The following is a 23,488-nucleotide window of genomic DNA, read 5'->3' as shown; positions in this document are numbered from 1 at the left end:
AATAAGACCTGCCAACCAAAGCCAGGGAAATGAATGGACAGGAAATGAGGCAAGCTTGAAAGAGGAAGTGGTTTGAGCCGGCAACAAGACAGGATCAAGGAGTAGGAAACCCACAAGATGTGTAAAATGGAAAATCAAGGGCCTTATCTTAAAAAAGTAACTCAGAGTCCATGATTAGATTATCACAAAGATGCATAACTCAACCAATTAGTCTTTTATGGCTATTTAAAGAGACTGTGAGAAGATATTCAAAAGAGACCAAAAAGAAATAAATTGTATTGGGGATCCCTGGGTGGCTCAATGGTTTAGCGCCTGCCTTTGGTCCAGGGTGTGATTCTGGAGTCCCAGGATCAAGTCCTACATTGGGCTCCCTGCATGGAGCCTGCTTCTCCCCCTGCCTGTGTCTCTACCTCTCTCTGTCTGTCTCTCATGAATAAATAAATAAAATCTTTTTTTTAAAAAAGGAAAGAAGTTGTATTCCATATAAAACCTTTTAGATTTCCTATCAAAATATGTCATAAATAATTGAATCATTAAAAATATAAAAGAAACATTTTAAATGTGAAATAAGAACATCTCCCTTTTGATTACATAACCATCTGGGATTATTTAAAATTCAGTAGTTGGGCCTTAGATATCTGAATCATTATAAAATTTGGTAGTTGATCTGCTGTTTTAAAGTTATATAAAAGGTGAAGCAAATAAAATTTTTCTTCCATAAAAAAGTAACATATTTCTGATCTAAGATCAAGGTAGTAAAGTATGGCATATTTTAAATTGACAGCAAATGTTAAAATGTATTTGTGAAAGGAAACTAACATGTAAAAATGCACATCATAAAAGTAAGCCACACCAAGAAAAAAGTGAACACAGGCTTTCATAAAGAGAGAGATCACGAAGAAGTAAAAGAGACAAAACTAGCTGGGCAGGGAAAAAAAGACTGGAGGGAACTGTATGAAAACTGTAACAGTTTTTATCATTGAGTAACGAATGGACGAATTTTTCTCCTATATTTATAAAGAGCTATGCTTTGTAGACATATTTTAGTTTATTATTTTTTAAAGATTTTATTTATTTATTCATGAGAGAAAGAGAGAGGCAGAGACACAGGCAGAGGGAGAGGCAGGCTCCATGTAGGGAGCCCGACGTGGGACTCGATCCCGGGTCTCCAGGATCACACACCAGGCTGCAGGCGGCGCCAAACAGCTGAGCCACGGGGGCTGCCCGACATATTTTATTTTTGAATGGATAAGAGAGAAAGTTTCTCCAGAGAAACAGTACACACCAAATAATAATCTGCTTAGTAAAGATCTGAAACCCCCAAGTAGAAGGCACGCAATTACACAAATAAAACCATTCTGTATTACTAAACTAATGTTTAAAAATCAAGGCAAATAGGGGCCCTATTAACTGCCAGAGCATGGCATAATCAATCCAATCATTTTAAGAGTAGTAATAATCAATAGTAATCCCTGCAAAAGCATCACTTCTGCCATCATTTTCAAGAACATTCAGTCACTTGAAATAAGCAATTAATTTAGCTCAACTATGATTCTGTGCTTGGGTTATTTTAAGCGTGTAGTCCCAATTTTAAAGAACCAGTAATTACATAAAAACACCAATTTTGGCTTAATGGTTTCTTTTCTCATTTTTTACTCCTATTTTACAATTTTAATACATGATTCTGTCAAAATATGTTAAATGTTTATTATGTGCACACAATTATAGTAAATGAAATGATGCAGGTCAAACAAGAAGGAATAATTCCCCCCACTCTCCATCCTCACTGATTATCTTCTTCACTCCCTACATTTTCATTTAGGGCATGCCTATCCTCAGCCCAGTCATTGCTGACCCACTCCACCTCCACACAAACAAGTGACTGTCACTGTGGAAAGATCTCAAACATACTGGGAAGTATAAAAAGCATGTAGAGTACAATGAAACAAAATCATTTTCCTTAACAGTTCATTAATTACATTTGGCTTCTGGTTAAAATAATAATTTCTGTTCCCGTCTATGACCTTGGTGTCATGGGTTGTCCATAGAAACACCCGTCCTTGGAATTCTAGTGAGTCCTTTTCTAAACCCCAAAATACTTTCCTTTTTTGGTCGGCATGACTGAAGCATTATTTACATATAATAAAATTCACTAACTTCAATGAGTTTTGATGAATGTTTATAATTATACAATTATAATATTGATCGTAACATAAAATATTTTTATCACCCCCAAAACACAATTAACAACCAACAATTCATGTTATCTAACAAATAATTACTTTTGTTCTCCTTTAAATATTCAAGTGCCCTAAAATCATAATATTTAAAATGTTTCTAAATTGGGGCGCCCGGGTCACCCAGTTGGTTAAGCGTCTGCCTTTGGCTCATATCATGATCTCAGGGTCCTGAGATTGAGCCTCTTTCTGTCTCAAATAAGTGAATAAGATCTTAAAAAAAAAAAAAAAAAGTAAAATGTTTCCAAATAGTGTTGTCCTTTTGACTACTTAAATGAGATTTAGTAAGTCTGGTTTCTAAAAGCTTAAAAAAATGTCTTTAGACTTTTTAGACATTTATTGTCTGTAAATAGTAACTTCCTAGAAGAATTTTTTTAACCTCAAGAAAACAAGAAGTATAAGTTTTAAGGCATTCATTTAGCTTTTAAGAAACAAAGCTCACGGGCAGCCCAGGTGGCTCAGCGGTTTAGCGCCGCCTTCAGCCCAGGGAGTGATCCTGGGGACCTGGGATTGAGTCCCACGTCGGGCTCCCTGCATGGAGCCTGCTTCTCCCTCTGCCTCTGTCTCTGCCTCTCTCTCTCTCTCTGTGTCTCATGAATAAATAAATAAAATTTAAAAAAAGAAATAAGGCTGAAATTTTTTTCCCCACCAAATAGACTGTACACTTAAATTTAAAATTGGATTTTGTTTTGTTTGCTTAATAAATGATAAAGCAAACACTGGCTAATTGTGTCAGCTCCATTAATGCTAGTCAAGGTGTTAAAGAGGGGCCCCTGGGTGGCACAGTGGTTGAGCATCTGCCGTTGTCTTAGGTCATGATCCTGGGGTCCTAGGATGGAGTCCTGCATCAGAATCCCTGCAGGGCGAAGAAGATCCTGCATTTCCCTCTGCCTATGTCTCTGCTTCTATCTCTCTGTGTCTTTCATGAATGAATAAATAAAACCTTACAAAAGGGGGTTAAAAAGTATACTTGCGGGGATCCCTGGGTGGCGCAGCGGTTTAGCGCCTGCCTTTGGCCCAGGGCGCGATCCTGGAGACCCGGGATCGAATCCCACGTCAGGCTCCCGGTGCATGGAGCCTGCTTCTCCCTCTGCCTGTGTCTCTGCCTCTCTCTCTCTCTCTCTGTGACTATCATAAATAAATAAAAATTAAAAAAAAAAAAGTATACTTGCTAGAGTAGAGTATCAGGAAACCCTAATAGGAAGATTTGTCTAACTTGCATTGAACATGGTGTTTGGTGCTTTAAACATCATCACATTTTATCATCTAGCCAGTTGTGAGACTGCACCCAACAGATTAGAGCAGAAGCAAACCTCCAGAGATAGCAATAGGAGTAAGATCAAAAACAGGAATCAAGAACCTTTCTACCTCAAGATAAGTCCAAAGGATGTTCACAGGATGGGTACGACCAGCTACACAGTGATGTTGTCCTCTTCATTCCCCAAGGACCAAAGCCACTGCTCTATCTCCCTTATACATCATCTCTGCACACTTTTCAGGACTCCCCAGCCAGTTTGCTGGGCTATTCTTTATCCTCTTTCACAATGTCCTGCTCAGTGTGTTTGAGGTTTTTAAATTTTATTTTACCAGAAAGTGACTGGAGAAAAAGAGTTAGGGTAAAACTCAAATCTATCCATGTTTCAAATGAAACCAGCGATGAAATAAGAGTCTTCAGAGATAAAGCTGTAGGTAGACTACTGAGAGGAACATTTGAGTTTCATTCAATTCAAAGTGAAGGCTGCCAAAATACAGAAGTATCTATTGACCTTCTGCCTGGAAGATAAAGACTGACAGTTTGATTTCTCTTGGCAGGTTTCCCACATCTCTATTTGTGGGGCACACTCTGCAGTACCAGGATGCCTGACATGAGCATGCTCAAAATGATAAGAGTGACCCTGACTCATGGAGGATAAGTTGTGTGATTTCAACATAGGTTTTCCTGTGTGTCTACAAAAAGATATGCCTTACTAAATGTGGACCAGCAAGAAGTCAATCAGACCAGAAAAGCATCCATTGAGTAAAGTCCTAACTGGTGCATATTATGGGTGGAAGAGAGGAAGGGAAATAGGTGTATGACACAACACCTCTGCACATATACACATAACCACCAACTTGAGAAACAAAGTTTAAGAGTATGGATGCTCAATGCTTCAGCCTCCCCTCTGGCAGAGCTGAGGGGTAAGATGAGCATCGTCACCAAATGCACACTGTGGTTTTAGGACACATGTTACTGCACATCAACAAACCAGAACCACAAAGGGATGTGGCTCGACTAATTTAGTCTTTAATGATAGAAGTGGTACCTCAGCAAGAGGTAGGAGGGTCTCTGGCCATGTTTTAAAGTAAATGTGCTTCACTGCTCCTAAAATACACATGTTCTTCACATTTTAACAACTCTACATTGGGAGTGTCTTATAGTCAACGGAATTTTATAACTATCTGCCATGAAGTTGCTATTAAGACCTGGTTGCATGCACACAAATTTGGTCATAGCTATTTATACTGCACTCACTTTAACTGAGCTTTATTCATAGCTAGTGTTGGATTTGACTGCCATTTTTATATGGTTTTAAAAGATTATACTGATAGGACTTCAAAACAAGAAATTATTGTGTAATAGAAAGGCAGGGAAATCGAATTGCAGGACAAGTTTAATATTAGTGGAATAAATATTTATCTCTGGAAAAATGACCACAATTCTTTGATTGCAAAGCAACAATTAATTGCCTTATGGGTTCCAAACAAGAGATAGAGGAGGTTGAGTTGCCTTTTGTTACAAAGATCCATGAAAAGGACTGTCTACCTCCTGCCAAGCAATATAGCTGAAAGAGGCAATAGGACCAAATACCTCAGAAGAGATGCAAGATATGTCAAAGCAATGATAAGCCAGCACGGTCAATTCAGGTGTAGTGTGGGATGATTGTTAAACATCATTAGCAGCACTTTTTTTTTCTTTTTCTTCCTTTTTTTTTTTTTTAAGATTTTATTTATTTGAGAAAGAGGGCACAAGCAGGGATAGAGAGAGAAGCAGACTCCCCACTGAGCAGGGAGCCTGACATGGCACTTGATTCTAGGACGCTGGGATCATGACCTGAGCCAAAGGCAGATGTTCAACCACTGAGCCACCCAGGGGCCCAGCACATTTTTTTTCTTAATGGTACATAAAATAGCAGTGCACTTATAATTGAGGTCATCTGCAAGTCAGTGAAATACCACAATCCAGTTTGTCTTCAGCATCCTCCTCTCCAGGTAGCTCAATACATTCCCCAGTTGTTTTTGCCTCTTAGTATTACCTCTCCCAGGGATACTGAAATTTGACATATAATACCTAATTATACAATGAACTATGGACAAGGCTAGTTCAAGCCCTAAAACTGTTTTGCTTTATTCCTTCAAATAGTCCAGCATATGGAAAATCATAGGTTCAAATACATATGCCTACTTTATTGGTGGCTACAGAGCACCAATTTCACCCAAAAATCATAAATTCTCCCCTCTTGAGTATTTGGCTTCTTTGACTTGAATTTTATGGGTTTTTTTCAAAAATGTTGAAAGTTTTTTTCAAAAATGTTTAGCATAGGATTTAAGAAAGACAAAGTGTGGGTATGAAGAAAAACTCTCCTGCCTCTCTATTACTTCTTAATACCAATAGTTTTATGTCTGTTTTCTTTAGCATTTAGAAAAAGCATCTCTTGGGGCACCTGGGTGGCTCAGTTGATTAAGTGTCTGCCTGCAGCACAGGTCATGATCTCAGGGTCCTGGAATAGAGGCTCACCTTATGCTCTCTGCTCCTCAGGGAGTCTGCTTCTCCCTCTCTCTCTCCCCCTGCTTGTGTGCATGCTCTCTCTATCAAGTAAATAAATAAAACCTTAAAAGAAAAAGAAAAGAAAGAAAAAGTATCTCTATCTATAGGACTGCCCAAAACCTTCAAAAAAAAAAAAAAAGTGAAAACACATCAGATGGCAATTATAATGATAAACTCTCAACAACCCAGAAAGCATGACAAAAAATTTCTCCTCCAAAATTTGGCTGGAGACAGAGGAATTTTAAAAAGTAAGTAAACTAGGAGCACCTGGCTGGCTCAATCTGTAGAGCATGCGACTCTTGATCTCAGGGTCACAAGTTCAAGCCCCACATTGGGGGTGGAGCCTACTTAAAAAAAGAAAATAACCAGACTGAATTAGATACGAACTGCCCACTCTATAGAAAACTCTTTCAATACCCACATAATACTCTCAGCTTACATTTTACTCCTACTTCTACTACTTCCTTACACTCCTGTCAAACTAGACTGCTGTTCAAGCAGCAATGACTGGCACTTTCCCATGTCCCTCTACCTGACATGCTCTTTCTCCAAGTCCATGTCAAACCGTTCAGAATAACTAAGCATCCTTCACAGACCATTCATTCAATGTATATTAAGCACAGTCTATGTGTAGAATACTAAGGATAAAAAAAATAATTTGAAAGGTTCCGGCCCCAAGGAGCCACCAGTCTTACCTATCTTTAATGTTCCATCTTCCAAAAAGTCCTGTAGATCCACTCAACCACCTATGACCTCTCCTTCCTATAAATCCTCTTCTCCTGTGTTATTTCAACTTAAGAATCTCTTACTGACCTCCTACTCTGTACCAGAGATAATACTTGGCACTTTTGCATACATTTACATTATGTAATTCATACAAGAAATTTACTAAGCAGAGTTTCCACAGACCCACCAGGCATATGAGAAAACTGATGCTTATAAATTCACTCATGGCGAGTGTCCTGTTAAGCATCAGAACCAAGACGTATTGGCTCTTGTATCCAGGGCTCTTTCCATAATTTTTCGGCAGCATTCACTGATCTTATTATTTCTGTGATCATCTTACCTTCTTGATTACAATAATACCTTTTTAATTTATTCTTTATTTTTCTTTATTTTTTATTTCTCATTTTTATTTCTTTGTCTTAATAACAATTGAATATTATTCTAAATCTTATTCTAAATCTGAACCTTCTTAAAAAAATAAATCTGAACCTTCTTGATTACAGTAATACCTTTTTATTTATTCTTTATTTTTCTTTATTTTTTTATTTCTCATTTTTATTTATTTTTGTCTTATTAAGAATTGAATAAGATTCAATTCTTATTCAATTCTTATTAAGAATTGAATCTGAGACTCTCTTGCTTAAATGCTCAAAATGTATTCCCCAAAACAACTGTGTTCCAAGTATTCTGGTGAATGCCAGCCAATGCTGGTTCGTAATGATGCAGATATGAGGGTCTGATGTTGTGGGAAGTGTGGACATACTGAACCCTTATGGTAAGTCAGGAAGAGAGGAAAGATGAGAGCTCTGAAAGAGCTCAAGGTATGCATGAGGAACTCACTGGCTCATGAAAGGATGAGCAACCTATGTTGACTTGGTTGAGACTGAAGCCTAAAGGAAGCAATATGCTGGTAACATATTAAGAGGGGGGAAAATGTGAAAACGAGAATAGAAGTTTGCAAGAATTCAGACTGGTTTGATCAAGCTCTGTTCACAGATGCTGGGTGAAATGCAGGTACCTGGGACCAAAGAAAGCCTAGGCAGGTAAATTCCAAAGTCTGAATCCCGGGACACCAAATTAGTTGAAAGCTAAGGGTTTTTGTTGTTGTTGTTGTTGCTGTTGTTGTTGTTGTTTAAGCTTTGACCAGGACCTGGGATCCAGATAGAAAAGCATTCCTCCTTCTCTAGGAATTTACCTCACCCAGAGAGAGCTAAACTTGTGTCTAGAGGTAGAAGAAGCTACACAGTAGGAAAGGCCTACAGGCTCATTGGTTGAAAGCTGACTAGTGATATGGGATTTCAGGGTTGGAAGGAATGATAGCTATTATCTAATCAAACCTACTCTTATGATAGGCACAAGAACAGGGGAAAGTTGTGTCTATTTAAAGGTTTACCCTTAAGTTAATTAAATAACATGAGCTTGCCCACTTATAACTGGCCTCATCCAAATATAGCTGTACTCCCAGATTCCATCAGCAGGCAGCAACAGCCATACACCGTCAAAAGCACTGCATATATGCCCTGCCTGAACTGTGATGGGAATTGGGATCAGGGGATCATGGAAGAGAGAAATTATTGGAATGCTCCTAGATTTGGGGAGTATAGTTCTAGAGGCTGACACTATTTTTGATCCCTGGAATGTGAAAGTAGAATGCTTTCCAGGGAAAGTGGGATGAAGAGGCACCCCAAGGAGCTCTCTGTTTGTAAGGTCTCCTATTTATCATATTCCCAGACTGCTGCCTCCCAGTATGTACTAGTTTCCTGTGGCTGCTGTAACAAATTACCACCAGCTTAAAATAACAGAAACTTACTCTTTGCTTAAAATAACAGAGACTTATTCTCTCACAGTCATGGGGGCCAGAAGTCTAAAATGGTGTCACTGGGATGAAATCAAGGTATCAGCAGACCCACCCTCCCTCTGGAAGAGCCACATAGCTTGTGTATGTGTGTGTGTGTGTGTGTGTGTGTGTGCACGCGCGTGCGTGCACATGTGCGTGCATGCGCATATGTGATCTCCCTCTGCCTCTCTCTTATAAGGACACATATAATGCATTTAATCACGTCCTCTCAAGAACCTTACCTTAGATGCCTGGGTGGCTCAGTCAGTTAAGCATCTGCCTTCTGCTCAGGTCATGATCCCAGAGTCCTGGGATCGTGGCCTGCATCAGGCTCTCTGCTCAGCAGAGAGTTTGCTTCTCTCTCTCCTTCTACTCCTCCCCCTGGCTTGTGTTCTCTCACACTCTCGCACTCTCTCTCTCTCAAATGAATAAATAAAAAATCTTAAAAAGAAAGAAAGAAAGAACCTTAACTTAATCACATCTGCAAAGACCTTTATTCTAAACAAGGGAATATTTATAGATTTTGGGGATTAGGGACACGTTTCAGTCCACCAAGCCATGCTAACAAAAGCTTACTCTGAATATAAAAATAGTTTCTGTCAATGCAAATTGGTAATAGAAAAATATTTTCAAATAAAGAAACTCAGGGTCTTGTAGGAAGCCACACTGCAAGACTCTTTTCCATCCTATTGCTGTTCCTCCCACACCCCTTTGTTACTTGCATGGGCACATTTTTAGAAGGATTAATTTTAAGTTTATCTAAGAAAGCAATAAATGTTAGGCAGGACAAACATTCAAAAATCTAATAAAATTATCTAGGCCTTCATTCCTGGCTCTTTCAGCAACAGGAGATTTAAAGCTCCTTCCTAAAATGGTTCTGGAGGTTCTGCAGAGCCTGCCCATTGTCCTACAACAAACAACCCTTCTTCCTCAGAAAGTCACCATCCTTAGGTCTCCTTTTCTTCAGCTTCTCTATATCACCACCCAAAAAAGATCAAGGGATGTCATTCCCTCCCAAACAAGTTAGAGTTTGTGTATTGTTTGCATGTTGTTTGGCGCATTCATTATCTCGATAGAAAGCTGACTATCGTGAGCCAGACACTGCACTAATCCCTGGAGATAGAAGAAAGGTGGGTTGATGTTCCCAGTAAGTGCAGCAGAAGTATGTGTGATAAATGCCATAATGAAAGACAACACCAGGGCAATGAGAAGCTAAAGCAGCAATAGATGGAGGTGTAGCAGAAAGAGCTCAGGTTCTTGAAACAGAAAGAACTGGGTTCAAATCCCAGATTACCACTTAGTGTCTTAACTGTGTGACCTTAGGCAAATTACGTAAGCTCTCTGGGCCTCACTTTTCTTGCCTGTAAAAAGGGAACAAAGACTACTCTCTTTAAACAGCTATTGTGAGAACTAAATAGTATAATCCATGTGAGGCACGTGGCACACAGCAGGTACCCAGAGCATCTAAGCCAGCCTCTGGGAATTAGGGAAGCTTGACCGAGTTAAGGCGTGAAGTAAAACCCCTCAGGCACAGAAAGATTTGTCAGGTCAGTCCAGGCAAAAGCTAAAAGCTCAAGGTAACTGGAAAGAAGATCGTGAGGTGAGGCTAGATAGGTGGGCAAGGGGTCAGTCATTAGGTCAACAGGGTAACCTTGTCATAGGGAAGGGACATGCTCCAACTTAGATGAACATGTCAAGGGTGGCTTGGGGTACACACAAAAACAGAAGTTAGGGAAATTAGTTAAAACTTGTCACGATCGTGGCAAAAGTTCACAAAGGCTTGAAGCTGGACAGTGACATGTAAGAGGACAAGAGAAGAGGAATATTGGACACATATTGGAGTCAGGATGTACCATTTTGTGGTGGGGGTGGGGGTCGTCTCCAATAGGTAATGGAGAAAAAAAGGATCAGGGTTGCTCCAAAAATTCCTCAGTACATCTGTATGATCTCAAAACAACTAAGAGAATCCATTTCTTCCTTTCTGCCTTCTCTTCCTTCTCTCTTTCCCTCCATCTCTAGCTCTGTTTCCTTTATTTCTAATAAGATCAAATGAAGTCTTTCTTTTTGAACCAAAACAGAAATTCAAACTGTGATAGAAATACAAAAGTATGTTGAACATATTTTTCAGCTTTCAAGTGGTTGTTTTGACAGCACAAAGCCACTATAAATGTATTTTTAAATCCTGTTAAGCTTTCTCTTTAAAAAAATGTAATGGTTCTAGTGGAGTTCTTAAGTCAAAGCATTCTTTTCACTAATAAGAAATGATAGAGCGCTGAGAGGCCCCAGATGCCAAATATAAAAGAAATTGTAAAGGGAAACTATTAGGGTTCACATCTCAGTGATTACCGCAGTAATCATGACCACCATCCCATGGCCAGGATAAACTGTATCTTTAAAAGTTAGCTGCAGCAACCAAATCAAGTTACTTAGAGTAGTTTACATTATCAAACATCTATGGGCTTATTTACTCTGGAAGTAAATTGACTACCAACCCTGGGGCACCTGCGTGGCTGAGTCGGTGAAGCCAGCTGACTTTGGCTCAGATCATGGTCTTCGGGTCCCAGGATCAAGCACTGCATCGAGCTCCCTGCTCAGTGGAGTGTCCGCTTCTCCCTCTCTCTCTGCCCTCCCTCCTGCCCCTGCTCTCTCTCTCTGTCCCTCTCTCAAATAAATAAATAAAATCTAAAAAAAAAAAAAAATTACCTACCATCCCATCTGGCAAAGATTATGTTGTTTTTTTTTTTTTTTTTTTTTAAGAGAGAGAGAGAGAGTACTCACACACATGGCAGGTGCGGGGCAAAGGGAGAGGGAGATTCCCAAGCAGGCTCCATGCTCAGCGAGAACCAGAGGCAGGGTCCGATCCCATGACCTGAAATCATAACCCCAGTGGAAATCAAGAGCTCAATTGATTGAGCCATCCAGGGGCATTTTTAAATGCATATATCATACCTTATTTAAGAATGATTTCCTGGATTTAAGTCCCTTACTTTTGCTGCTTGACATCCAAAGCAGTTTGGGCAAGCTATTTAACTTTTTTGTGTTTTGATTTCCACATCTATGAGATGGAGATACTGATACCTACAGGATTGGTTAGGAGATAAATTACATCAAGAGCTTAACACCAAGTCTACCAAGGTCAATGCTCAATAAGCGCTGGCCACTTATTGTGGCATACTTAGAACTCTGTCTCCCACACCAGACTGTAAACTTTTGATGGGTAGGGATATATCCTATTCAACTTTGTATCTACAGACTCTAGTATAGCACTAGGAAAATGCTGAGTAAATTAAAAATTTCAGGGACCAACGTCTGGTTCTGGGAGTGCCTCTAAGAAGATCTTCAGGGGAAAATATCTAATAAGCAGATAGTGATTCAAAATTAGAGTTTGGGGGGCCCTTGAGTGGCTCAGTCCAGTCCTTTAAGTGTCTGACTTTGGCTTGGGTTGGGTCATGATGTCGGGGTCCTGGGATTGAGCCCCTCATCGAGCTTCCTGCTCAGTGGAGAGCCTGCTTCTCCCTCTCCTCCCCACTTCTACTCTCTGTTGCTATCGCTCGCTTGCTCTCTCTCTCTCTCAAATAAATAAATAAATAAATTTTTTAAAATTAGTGCTCGGAAGAAAACTATTTACTTTAACGTGAAGTTCTAAAACTTATGTACACAATAGTAGTATCAAGAGGTAGATTGCAGAGACAGCTATGAATGAAAACAAGACAGCATTATAATGAATAGATTTCCCCCAAATTACTTTTGCAGGCCTGGCAGTGACTTGGAACTTTTAAATTTCTTCAAATCATATAATATCACAGACTCCCCCCAACACCACTCAGCAACAAGTGGCTTAAAAATACAGGAAAGAAAACAATTTATCATTTATTTCATTTTAATGGTTTTCCAATGAAAGCACTTGGTAAGTATACAGGATTTTAATTAGTGTAAATTCAGATACCCAATTTATTTTATTTGGGGGCTAGGGAGAGGACTATCATTGTCTTAAAAGCTTCCAACAGTAATATGATTCATACTAATTTACTTATTAAAGGAAGTATTTGGCAAGAAATTTAAACTAAACATTTGTATAATTAAAAAAAAACTTGTTCTCATTAGTTCTGTGAGCAAACTGCTTAGTTAGGTACATCCTATATTCAATTAATAGACAAAATGGATAATATTTGTAAAAATGTGAGAAGGCAATTTCTGGATAGAAAAGATACAGAAAAACTATGAACATGTCACTCATTCTGTTTGAGATGGGTTGCATGAGTTGTCTTTCTACATCTAGCCAGTTAAAAGGGACAGTGTGCTGTACACAGATATACCAGAAAAGGACCCATTTCCATCTACTCTTTCTTAAATTCCAATTACTTTCTGGTTCACATTATGGGAAAACTTCAAAGACATTATATTGCCTCTGGACAGCACTTAGAACATTACCCAAATAACTGGGGTTGACAAATAGAAGAAAAAAAAAAGGAGACAAGACATTGAGGCAAGTGAACTAAAGCCAGCCCAAACCCTTTGGCAGTCTTTTCCCTCTCAACTTCTATAAGTCTTGTTCTAAATTAGGAAAGGTAAACACCTAAGATGTCAACACTTTTATTTAAAGAATCTAAGAGAGAGTCCATGGGCCTCCTGAATTCAGATGGGGAAGGGGAGTATAAACAGATATATCTTACACTACCAGGTACTTTATTCTGGTTACTAAAAAACAATTAAAAGTGCTTCCCTATGTCTCATGCTGGAGGACAACACAGACTGGAGTCTGTTGTCATGTTCCTGCAACATTCTCAGAGATGCAGCTATAATCGGGCTTGAGCAACAGGCCAGCCACTCAGAGGTGGAAGAAATCATATTTGCTCCCATTTGTAGCAAATTCTTCAGCCATCTGCAGCTCTCTGACCTCCTCATACTGAATTTGGGTCTGGTCTCCCCAATTCTCTTTGAGAAATGGGTTGCATGAAGGTATCAGTCCCATCATGAATTATGTCTGTAGGACCTGGAAAGATATGCAAAAGTCTAAATGACGATGGGCAAAGTAATTGAAGTGTTACAGCTGGGTTGATGGGGTCAGTTTCTCTCACAGAAGTGCAGAGGGCAGGTGAATCTCCCACAAGAAAGATGTTCACAGTTCTCAGGAGAAGAGGGAAGTTTTCAACCATAAGAGAGGATATGAAGACAGCTCAAAGATAGGCGATGTTAAGGCAGAGAACTGACCTTAATTCATCTTCCCACAGCTCATAGCCCAAAGACAGAAACTGTATTAAGACAATGCCTAGCACATAATAGAGCCTCCATTTTTTTTTTTTAAGATTTTGTTTATTCACAAGAGACACACAGAGAGAGGGAGAGACATAGAGGGAGAAGCAGGCACCCCGTAGGGAGCCTGATACAGGACTTGATCCAAGGACCCTGGGACCATGCTCTGAGCCAAAGGCAGATGCTCAACCACTGAGCCACCCAGGTGCCTCAGAGCCTGCAGTTTGAAAACAACAACAACAACAACAACAACAACAAATTAAGTGGTACAACTTAGTTTCCTGAAATCCGAGTTATCATTGACTCAAATACACAAAATTAGTGACCTGTAGAACAATTTCTTAGGGAGCCAATAGAGTTCATAATGAAAGCTGTGTAGGCCACAAAATGCAATAATAAACTATCAGAAAGAGAATATAGTAATTACTGTATCTTTCCACTTCCTGTGTGCATTTAAGTTGTGCTTTCTTTTTTTTTTTTTTTTTTTTAAGTTGTGCTTTCTTTAGTCCACTTAGCTGTTTTCAGTTTAAAAGACGAGATGCATTTTGCAGGTTATAAAATACAAAAACACTTATCGTTGGAGCAAATCTGTAGCACAGCAGGAAGAAGACAAATGAAATAGACTGAAGCCTTGAATTTTATCACCTGTTTGGGAAAATCTTTATAAATATATTTAATGGGTAAACTTCAGTATTAGACATATGAGTAGTAAAAATATGCTAACAGAAGCCATTTTTAAAAGAATCCCATTTCTCCTAGGCGCTGTTATTGATATGCCTGACTGCCCACATTTAGAACCATGGTAATGACTGGTGGAAGCAGTCTCTCACTCTCAAACTCTGGAATGGTGTACACCAACGATACAGCCAGGCTCCTGTGATTTGTCACATCAAACATGAGAAAGGCACCTCCGTGTGACTTCAAAATCAATGATGCTTCAGAAAAATCCTCAACCCAGAACAGGAAAAAGAAGCATGCATGACATGACAAGAACATCAATGAGAATGTGAGCTATGTGTTTTGCTTATTTTGGACAGAAAGCAAGACTTTTTCTTGTAATCTTTCTAGAAAAAAAAATGGCTCAACTTTTTGGGTCATAAGCCCCTTAAATAATATGCTGAAAGTTTGAGATTCCAGAAAAATGTATATAGACACAAAATTCTGCCAATTCCAATTCCCTGACCCCAGGTCATTTTGATTTAGATTTCTGTGAGGAATCTTTCTGCAGCTAGCAAGACTAATACTCTCAGTTACAAAGTTAGATCAGAATGCATTCTGTGGGAAGCCTGCATTGGCCAACACATGGAAAAACAACAGGTTTGTCCTGAAAGAATAAAGGAATAGAAGAGATTACATCTAAGTTTATTAATGTTTTGGTTCAGACTTAAATTCAATTTTCAGAATGGTGGCTCTTTGAAATTATCATAGGCTCCTGATCGCTGCAACTTTAATATACCAATATGTTGCCATTTCTTAGGAAGAAATTTTTATTTTCTTAATAGAAACACAGAAGTTGGATTTGGAGTTTATTAATGAAGCTAGCAAAGGTTAAGGCTGAAGGACACTGAAAATAAAACAACTATACTGTTTAGAACTTGACCATGTATCTTACTGCATGAATATTCGCAATTTGCTAAGGAAATGTAGTGGTAGCAAGTCAGAACCCATAATTTAGCAACTGCAAATAACTATTCAAAAATAACTTCCATAATCTTTGCTCATATAGTTAGTGGAATCTTATATGAATTAACTTAAAAAACCTTTATCAAGTGCCACCTTTTTTGGAGCCCTATACTACAGACACTCTGGGTGATACAAAAGAATATAGCTCACTTTGGAAAAATATGATCCAAAGGGAAAAAAGAAAGCTCAGGATTTGAAGCTTATCAGAAAAATTGAGGTAGGATGGGTAGGGTGATCTTCCAAAAAAGAATATGGAAAAATCATATACTACATTTATTTCTGCCACATTGTACAGCAACCACTACACAGTTACTTCTATGCACACTGTCAATTTCTGTCTTTACATATGTGGAGTATCAAGGAGTAATATCCAGAAGATACCCAAGCACTAGAATAAAGAAAGCTGCTACTGCCCTTGGGAGGAAAAGTGTGGGTGATAGTTGCCACTCCTTGTTGTGCATATTTAGGAGTCTGCGTAGATAACATATGGACAGTCGTGCTTGCTGTCCATTTTTCTGGTGTTGAGTTCTGGAATAGTCTACTGAAACATTCTAATCCCCACTAGCCCATGATTTGGTCCTTGGATCTACTTAGGAATGAATCACAATGCTGGAAGACAAAAGGAGACAAAATTTGCACCTAAGAAGTCACAGGCTGAAGACTAAAAAACCCAGGAGCACAAGTGTGGTTCTTTTTTTTTTTTTTTTTTTTTTTTTAAGAGTTTATTTATTTATTCATGAAAGACAGAGAGAGAGAGAGAGGCAGAGACATAGGCAGAGGGAGAAGCAGGCTCCATGAAGGGAGCCTGATGTGGGACTCAATCCTGGACCCCAGGATCAGGCCGAGCCAAAGGCAGATGCTCAACCGCTGAGCCACAACAGGCATCCCAGAAGTGTGGTTCTTATACTTCTTCCCCTCAATGGTTAGGATTTTGAAAAAGTGAGAATCCTGGTGAAGTGAACAGCCTTACTATTAAAAGATGACTGGTAAATGGGATATCATGTTCTCTTTGATGCCTTTATGTGCCACAATGATGGCCTTTGGGTAGGGCTGGAGTACATCTCATGAGGACAGGGAAGAAAGTCTTTGAGACCACTAGATAGTCTTTAAATTTGAATTGAATATGAAAGGGGGGAAAACAGCAATGGTTGTGTAAAAACATAACACCAGTTACCAGAAAGGTCTTCAGTCATGTCGTGGGAAAAAGAATAGTTCAGGAGGAGCCATGAGTCTCCTATAAGTAAACAGTAGGGAAAACTTCCCAAAATGATACTCTCAAGGGTCTCATAGCATAGCATGGGACCAATGCATAGCATGTGAATTTGAGAATAAAATGGTACATACAATCTCATAATGATTACTGGGAGTTGGCAGTATTCCAAAGGGATATCTGTATGGAAAGGAGGTAAAGAAATCTCACTTATCATCTGTGTAAAAATCCAGGTGGTAAAGGATGATGAAGAAACATTCGAATAAGGATTAGATGAGAGGAAAAGATAGTGCTTTGTTGATGAAATTGGTATCAACAGACTATCAGGCCAAATGGAAGAAATAGATGACATGTTCTTATTTTTTGTTTGTTTAAATTCAATTGGCCAACATTGAGCACATCATCAGTTTCAGATGTAGTGTTCAATAATTCCTCAGTTGCATATAACTCCCCATGTTCATCACGTCATGTGCCCTCCTTCATGTCCATGATGTGCTCCAATTTAGTTTACAATGCTGGCAACAGGCACAAAACAGTTGTGATGGGAAACTACAACCACCCATACATTTGATTGGAACCTCTAAACTAAAAGCAGAATGTCTGACAAGTTACTACTACCAGGACTGGATAGTGACCATTTCTTTATAGACAGAGGAAGTAACCAGGGAACTGGAACTTAGAGCTAATTCTAAACAACAAAGATATCAGCCAGTGAAGTAAAATATAGGCATGCCTTCTTTGACTGCACCTCGCTTGGTTGTGCTTCACAGATATGCTGTGTTTTTTACAAGTAGAAGGTCTGTGGCAACCCTGCATCAAGCAAGTCTATTGATACCATTTTTCCAACAGCATTTGCTCACTCCATGTCTCTGTGTCACATTTTGGTTATTCTCCCAACATTTCAAACTTTTTCATTATTATGATTTTGTCAGGGTTATCTGTGGTTAGTAATCTTTGATACTATCATTGTAATTGTTTTGCAGCACCATGAACCATGCCCATAAAAAATGGAAACTTGATTGATAAATTTATGTGTTTTGACTGCCCCACTGATGGCCATTCGTACATTTCTCTTCTTCTCAGGCCTCCTTATTCCCTGAGACACAACAATATTGAAATAGGCCAACTAATAACCCAAAAAGGGCCTGTAAGTGTTCAAGTGAGAGGAAATGTCATATGTCTCTTGCTTTAAATAAAAAAACTAGAAATAAGCTTAGTCGAAAAATCAAGATAGGCTGAAAGCTAGACTTTTTGCACCAGTTAGTCAAGTTGTGAACGCAAAGGGAAAGTTTTTGAAGAAAATTAAAAATGCTACTTCAGTGAACACACAAATTAGAAGAAAGCAAAACAGCCTCGTTCATTACTGATATGGAGAAAGTTTTAATGGTCTAGACAGATGATTAAACAGCCATAACATCCCCTTAAGCCAAAGCCTAATCCAGAGCCACACTTTAATTCTGCTCAGTTCTATGAAGACAGAGCAAACTGCAGAAGAAAAGTTGAAGCTAGCAGAATTTGGTTCACAAGGCTTAAGGAAAGAAGCTATCTCTATAACACAAAAGTGCAAGGTGAAGCAGCAGATGCTGAATTAGAAGCTACAGCAAGTTATCCAGAAGATCTACCTAAGATAATTCATGAAGATGGCTATACTAAACAACAGATTTTTAATATAGGTAGAACAGCCTTATGTTGGAAGAAGATGCTATCTAGGACTTTCAGAGCTACAGAGAAGTCAATGCCTGGCTTTGAAGCTTCAAAGGACTGGCTGACTCTTATCAGGGGCCAATGCAGCTGGTGACTTTAAATTAAAGCCAATGTTTATTTACCATTCCAAAGAATCCTAGGGCTCTTAAGAATCATGCTAAATCTACTCTGCCCATGCTCTTGAAATGGAACAACAAAGCCTGGATGACAGCACATCTGTTTCCAACGTGGTTTACTGAATATTTTAAGCCCACTGTTGAGACTTACTGCTCAGAAGAAAAGATTCTTTTCAAAGTATCACTGCTCATTGACAATGCATCTGGTCACCCAGGAGCTCTGATGGAGGTGGACAAGATGAATGTTGTTTTCATATCTGCTGATACAACATCTGTTCTGCAGCCCATGGATCAAAGAGTAATTTTAACTTTCAAGTCTTATTATTCAATAAATACATCTTGTAAGGCTATAGCTGCCATAGATCATAATTCCTCTGATGGATCTGGGCAAAGTAAGTTGAAAACCTTCTGGAAAGGACTCACCTTAAGATGCTCTTAAGAACACTCATGATTCATGGAAAGAGATAAAAATATCAACATGAATAGGAGTTTGGAAGAAGTTGATTCTAACCCTCATGCATGACTTTGAGGAACTCAAGACTTCAGTGAAGGAAGTAACTGTAGTAGATGTGGTGGAAATAGCAAGACAACTAGAATTGGAAGTGAACCTGAACATGTGACTGAACCATTGCAATCTCATGATAAAATTTTAACAAATGAGGAATTGCTTCTATAATCTAATTTTATGGATTACCATAGAAAGTGATTTCTTAAGATGGAAACTACTCCTAGTAAAGATTCTGTGAACTACGTTGAAATGACTACAAAGGACTTAGAATATTCCATAAACTTAGTTGATAAAGCAGAGGCAAGGTTTAAGAGGACTGACTACAATTTTGAAAGAAATTCCAATGTGGGTAAAGTGCTATCAGCCTCACATATTACAGAGATATTATTCATGAAAGAGGAGCCAATCAATTCAGCAAACTTCACCATTGTCTTATTTTTAAAAATTGCCAGAGCCACCCCAGCCTTCAGCAACCGCCATCCTGTTCAGTCAGCAGCCACCAACATTGAAGTAGACTCTCCACCAGCAAAAAGATTACCACTCACTGAAACCTCAGGTGATAGTTAGCATTTTCTAGCAATAAAGTATTTTTAAAATAAGGTATGTACTTTGGGTTTTTTTCGACATAATGTTATTGCACACTTACTAAACTTCAGTACAGTGTAAACATACTTTTTATATGTGCTGGGAAACAAAAAAACTTCATTTGACTTGCTTTTTGGCAGTATTCTCTGTATTGCAGTGACCTAGCACAGAATCCACATTATCCCTGAGGTCTGCTATAATGAAACCTGGATGGAAGCAATGATATCATTAAAGCATATGACAGAGCCCTCTTAACCTTCCTCCACTCACCCAAGGTTGTCACAAGTTTTGTAAAATGCACTTGTCAATGCACAGGGACCCAGGGCTCAAGTTTAATATTATACTTTCTAGGACCTCTACTCTGTCTGCCATGTTGTGTGCTTATAAAATGTTCCAAATCTATCCCTGCCAGTTGTACTGGATATTGTGGATAAGTATTTAAGTTAAATACTATACAAACTGACTATACTTTAATGCGGAAAGAATTGTTAACTATGTTAAAAGTTTTTGAAGGTTTTGATAAAGAGTTCTACTATGAATCTTCAAATTAGGTGCAGACAATTCAATAGAAACACTGTTTGAAAACTTTGAAATCACAGAAAACATAGATCTAGATGAATTCTGTGATCAGCTTTCTTTATTTTTTTTAAATCTTTTATTTTTTATTTTTTTTAATTTTTATTTATTTATGATAGTCACACAGAGAGAGAGAGAGAGAGAGGCAGAGACACAGGCAGAGGGAGAAGCAGGCTCCATGCACCGGGAGCCCGACGTGGGATTCGATCCCGGGTCTCCAGGATCGCGCCCTGGGCCAAAGGCAGGCGCCAAACCACTGCGCCACCCAGGGATCCCATCAGCTTTCTTTATAAGCTCTTTCCCAACTTAAAGGAAATCAAAACTGAAAATTATAGATAATACAAAAATGAAAAGGTGGAAGTCTAATCAACTAAAAAAAGACCTTTGCCCTATATAAAAAGACTGGTAAATCAATATATAAATACATGCATAATATATATAAATATATAGTTAAGGGATACCTGGGTGGCTCAGCAGTTGAGCATCTGCCTTCAGCTCAGAGTGCGATACTGGAGTCCCAGGATCGAATCCCACATTGGGCTCCCTACAGGGAACCTGTTTCTCCCTCTGCCTATGTCCTGCCTCTCTCTTTCTGTGTCTCTCATGAATAAATAAATAAAATGTTTTTTTAAAAATCTCCATTAAAAATATAGTTAATATATTTTAAATTAAAACATTCAAGGTTCCTGTATGTTTTTATGATTTGCTACTTTAGCTATCTTTTTATTAATTGTCCAACTCCACTCCAATAGCAAGAAGTAAAAGGTTGCTATGCTGGCATTTCTGATAGGCCAAATAGGGGGTAGTTGAAAATTATGACAAAACTTGACTTTGGGAAGGCAGACTTCAAAAGAGGCAGCACAGAGGCACCTGGCTGGCTCAGTTGGTAGAGTAGAGCATGTCACTCTTGATCTCAGGGTCATAAGTTTAAGCTCCACATTGGGCACAGAGCTTACTTTTAAGAAACCCAAACAAACCAGGGTCAGCAAAAGCAGAGCCATGACTAGGCGGCAAGAGACTCTGAAGAGGGTGAGTGGCAACCATCTGTCCACATAGTCTGTAATTCTATATACATAACCCTAGATTGGGATTCCACCAAGGGAGAAATGATGGTGGTTCCTACACAGTTCTTTCATAGCCTCTAATTTCAATAGGGCTCCAATAAAAAATAGAAAGAAGAGCTCTCCAAGAGCAAAGGTAAGAAAAGGGTTCCAAAAATAGTGACAGATAGATTGAAACCTATAATTTGTTAGGAACAAAAAGAATACCAGAAAGAGATAAATCAGATGTTTGGCACCATTGACATGTTGTTGTTGAAATAACAAAGAGAAAGAAGAACAACTCCGCTATTATTTTTGTCCTTGTCTTCTCTTCCAAGAAGAATGATTTTGGACTTAAATTAGAAGAACTAATATGGTAAGAGAAAAAGAAAGCCCAAGATCAGTGAAGAGATTTAAAGTGAGCAGCAGGACACTATAAAATAACTACAATCCAGTGCCCACTGAGAAAACTCACAAATAGGAGTACTAACCTGTTGCTGACCAATACAGGTACTGGAAGAGTTGAATTAACACATGTAGATCTGACTCTCAAAAAAGAAAAGAGGAGGATTGGATACAGATTTTGAAGTCTACAGGCCTTTGAACTTTATTGTTATGTCAGCAACAATTATAGAATCGATACTAATGGGAGATTTAAAATTTCAAAATAAAAAAATCATAAATAGTATCTATCAACTAAAAGCAACTATCAAATTTATTAGAGAAACAAAAGAGGCATTTCTTTATTATTTTTTCATTTTTAACTTTTTTAAAGATTTTATTCTTAAGTAATCTCTACACCCAACATGGAACTGAAACTCACAAGCCTGAGCTTAAGAGTCACACACTCCAACGACTGAAGCAGCCAGGCATCCCTAGAGGCATTTCTTTAAAAAAGTGAATCAAAATCAGAATGACTGTCATTGGGGATGGGGGGGAGGACTCATATTCTCCACACTTCATTTTTTCATAAAAGGAAATCTGGCACAACAGGAAGGAGTCATTACCTGCAGAGGAATTTGGAGCTGAAGACAAAGAAATGCATTGTTTCTCCTAACTTGATTTCTATTAAAGCAACAGACATGCAGTCAAAGCCTTTGAGATATTTGTAAAAGTGTGGCAGCTCTTGGAATTGAATGAGCTTAAGAAGTTTATTTAAATAGACAAAATGCATTTATGATGGAACATGATACTATGAAGGTAAGATGCTATAGTAAAAAGATGTCTGGCCTTAGATATAGAAGGACAAAATTATGTGATTCTATACTTATAAAAGGAACCTAGAATAGGGCCACTTCATAGACAGAAAGTAAAATGGAGGTTATTATTTAATGGGTAGAGTTTTTGTTAGGGATGATGAAGAGTTTTGGGTATAGATAGTGGTGATAGTTACACAACATTGTGGATACGTTTAATGGCATTGAATTGTACATTCATAAATGGCTAAAAAAGATAAATATTATGTTATGTATATTTTACCGTAATATAAAAAAAATAATAAAAGAGGCTTTGACCAGAGAGATCTGGGTTTGAACCCATATTTTTATAAATTGAGCTCCCTTCTTATACACACAGGAGCCTGGGTGTTTGACCAAGGGCCAGAGACCTGGGAGGGTTGACTGGGGTTGAGCAAGAAGAGATAGCAGAGGACCCAGTCCAACAGCTAAGTGTGAGCCAAGAGGCAGGCATCGAAACTAGGAAGAAGTCAGTTCTGGCACAGTTCACCCACAAAATAACAGTCCAAATATGGATAGACTAGCTTGAGGAGATAATGAGTTTCCTGTTACTAGAGGTATTGAAAGGTGCTCACCAGCTTTTAAGAACATTCAAGCATACAATGACCTTTAATGACCTTTAAATTCCCTTCTAAAGGGTAAGCAGATGATAATTATTTCTTTATCATAATCTCCTGAAACTATGAGACATACACAGTAGTGCCCCCAAAATAGTGGTGAAGTAAAAAAAAAAAAATAACGGGGATGGAAAAAGTACTCTCAGATTATTTAGTTATTCAACTTACTCTTGGATAAGCACAATCAAGATATTCAAGAATATGCAGCAAGAAAAAAAGATCTGTAGGAATAAAAATTGTCAAATACAATAATCATTATTAAAATTGCTTATGGATTTTTTTTTCAAGAGGTCTTCCAGGCTATACAGTACTTAGAAGGGGCTAATTCAGATATATTTCTGTCTGAAAGAGGTCTA

General features: G+C 38.5%; 1 protein-coding gene across 4 annotated transcripts in view; it reads right to left on the bottom strand.

The window, feature by feature from the left end:
* The window catches only part of NIBAN1 (niban apoptosis regulator 1), a 213,340-nt gene that overhangs the window by 107,610 nt on the left and 82,242 nt on the right, over nucleotides 1-23,488 (bottom strand). Inside the window, exon 2 of one of the 4 annotated variants that reach the window (XM_072830883.1) lies at nucleotides 11,384-11,474. The exons of the other annotated variants lie outside the window; for them this stretch is intronic. The gene's annotated coding sequence lies outside the window, so the exon portion shown is untranslated. The remainder of the gene's footprint in view (nucleotides 1-11,383; nucleotides 11,475-23,488) is intronic. 4 annotated transcript variants of the gene reach the window in all.

Source organism: Canis lupus, chromosome 6 (genome assembly GCF_048164855.1).
Source record: "Canis lupus baileyi chromosome 6, mCanLup2.hap1, whole genome shotgun sequence".
Lineage (NCBI taxonomy): Eukaryota > Metazoa > Chordata > Mammalia > Carnivora > Canidae > Canis > Canis lupus.
The sequence above is the reverse complement of the archived record's forward strand: the minus strand, read 5'-3'. Positions and strand labels throughout refer to the sequence as shown.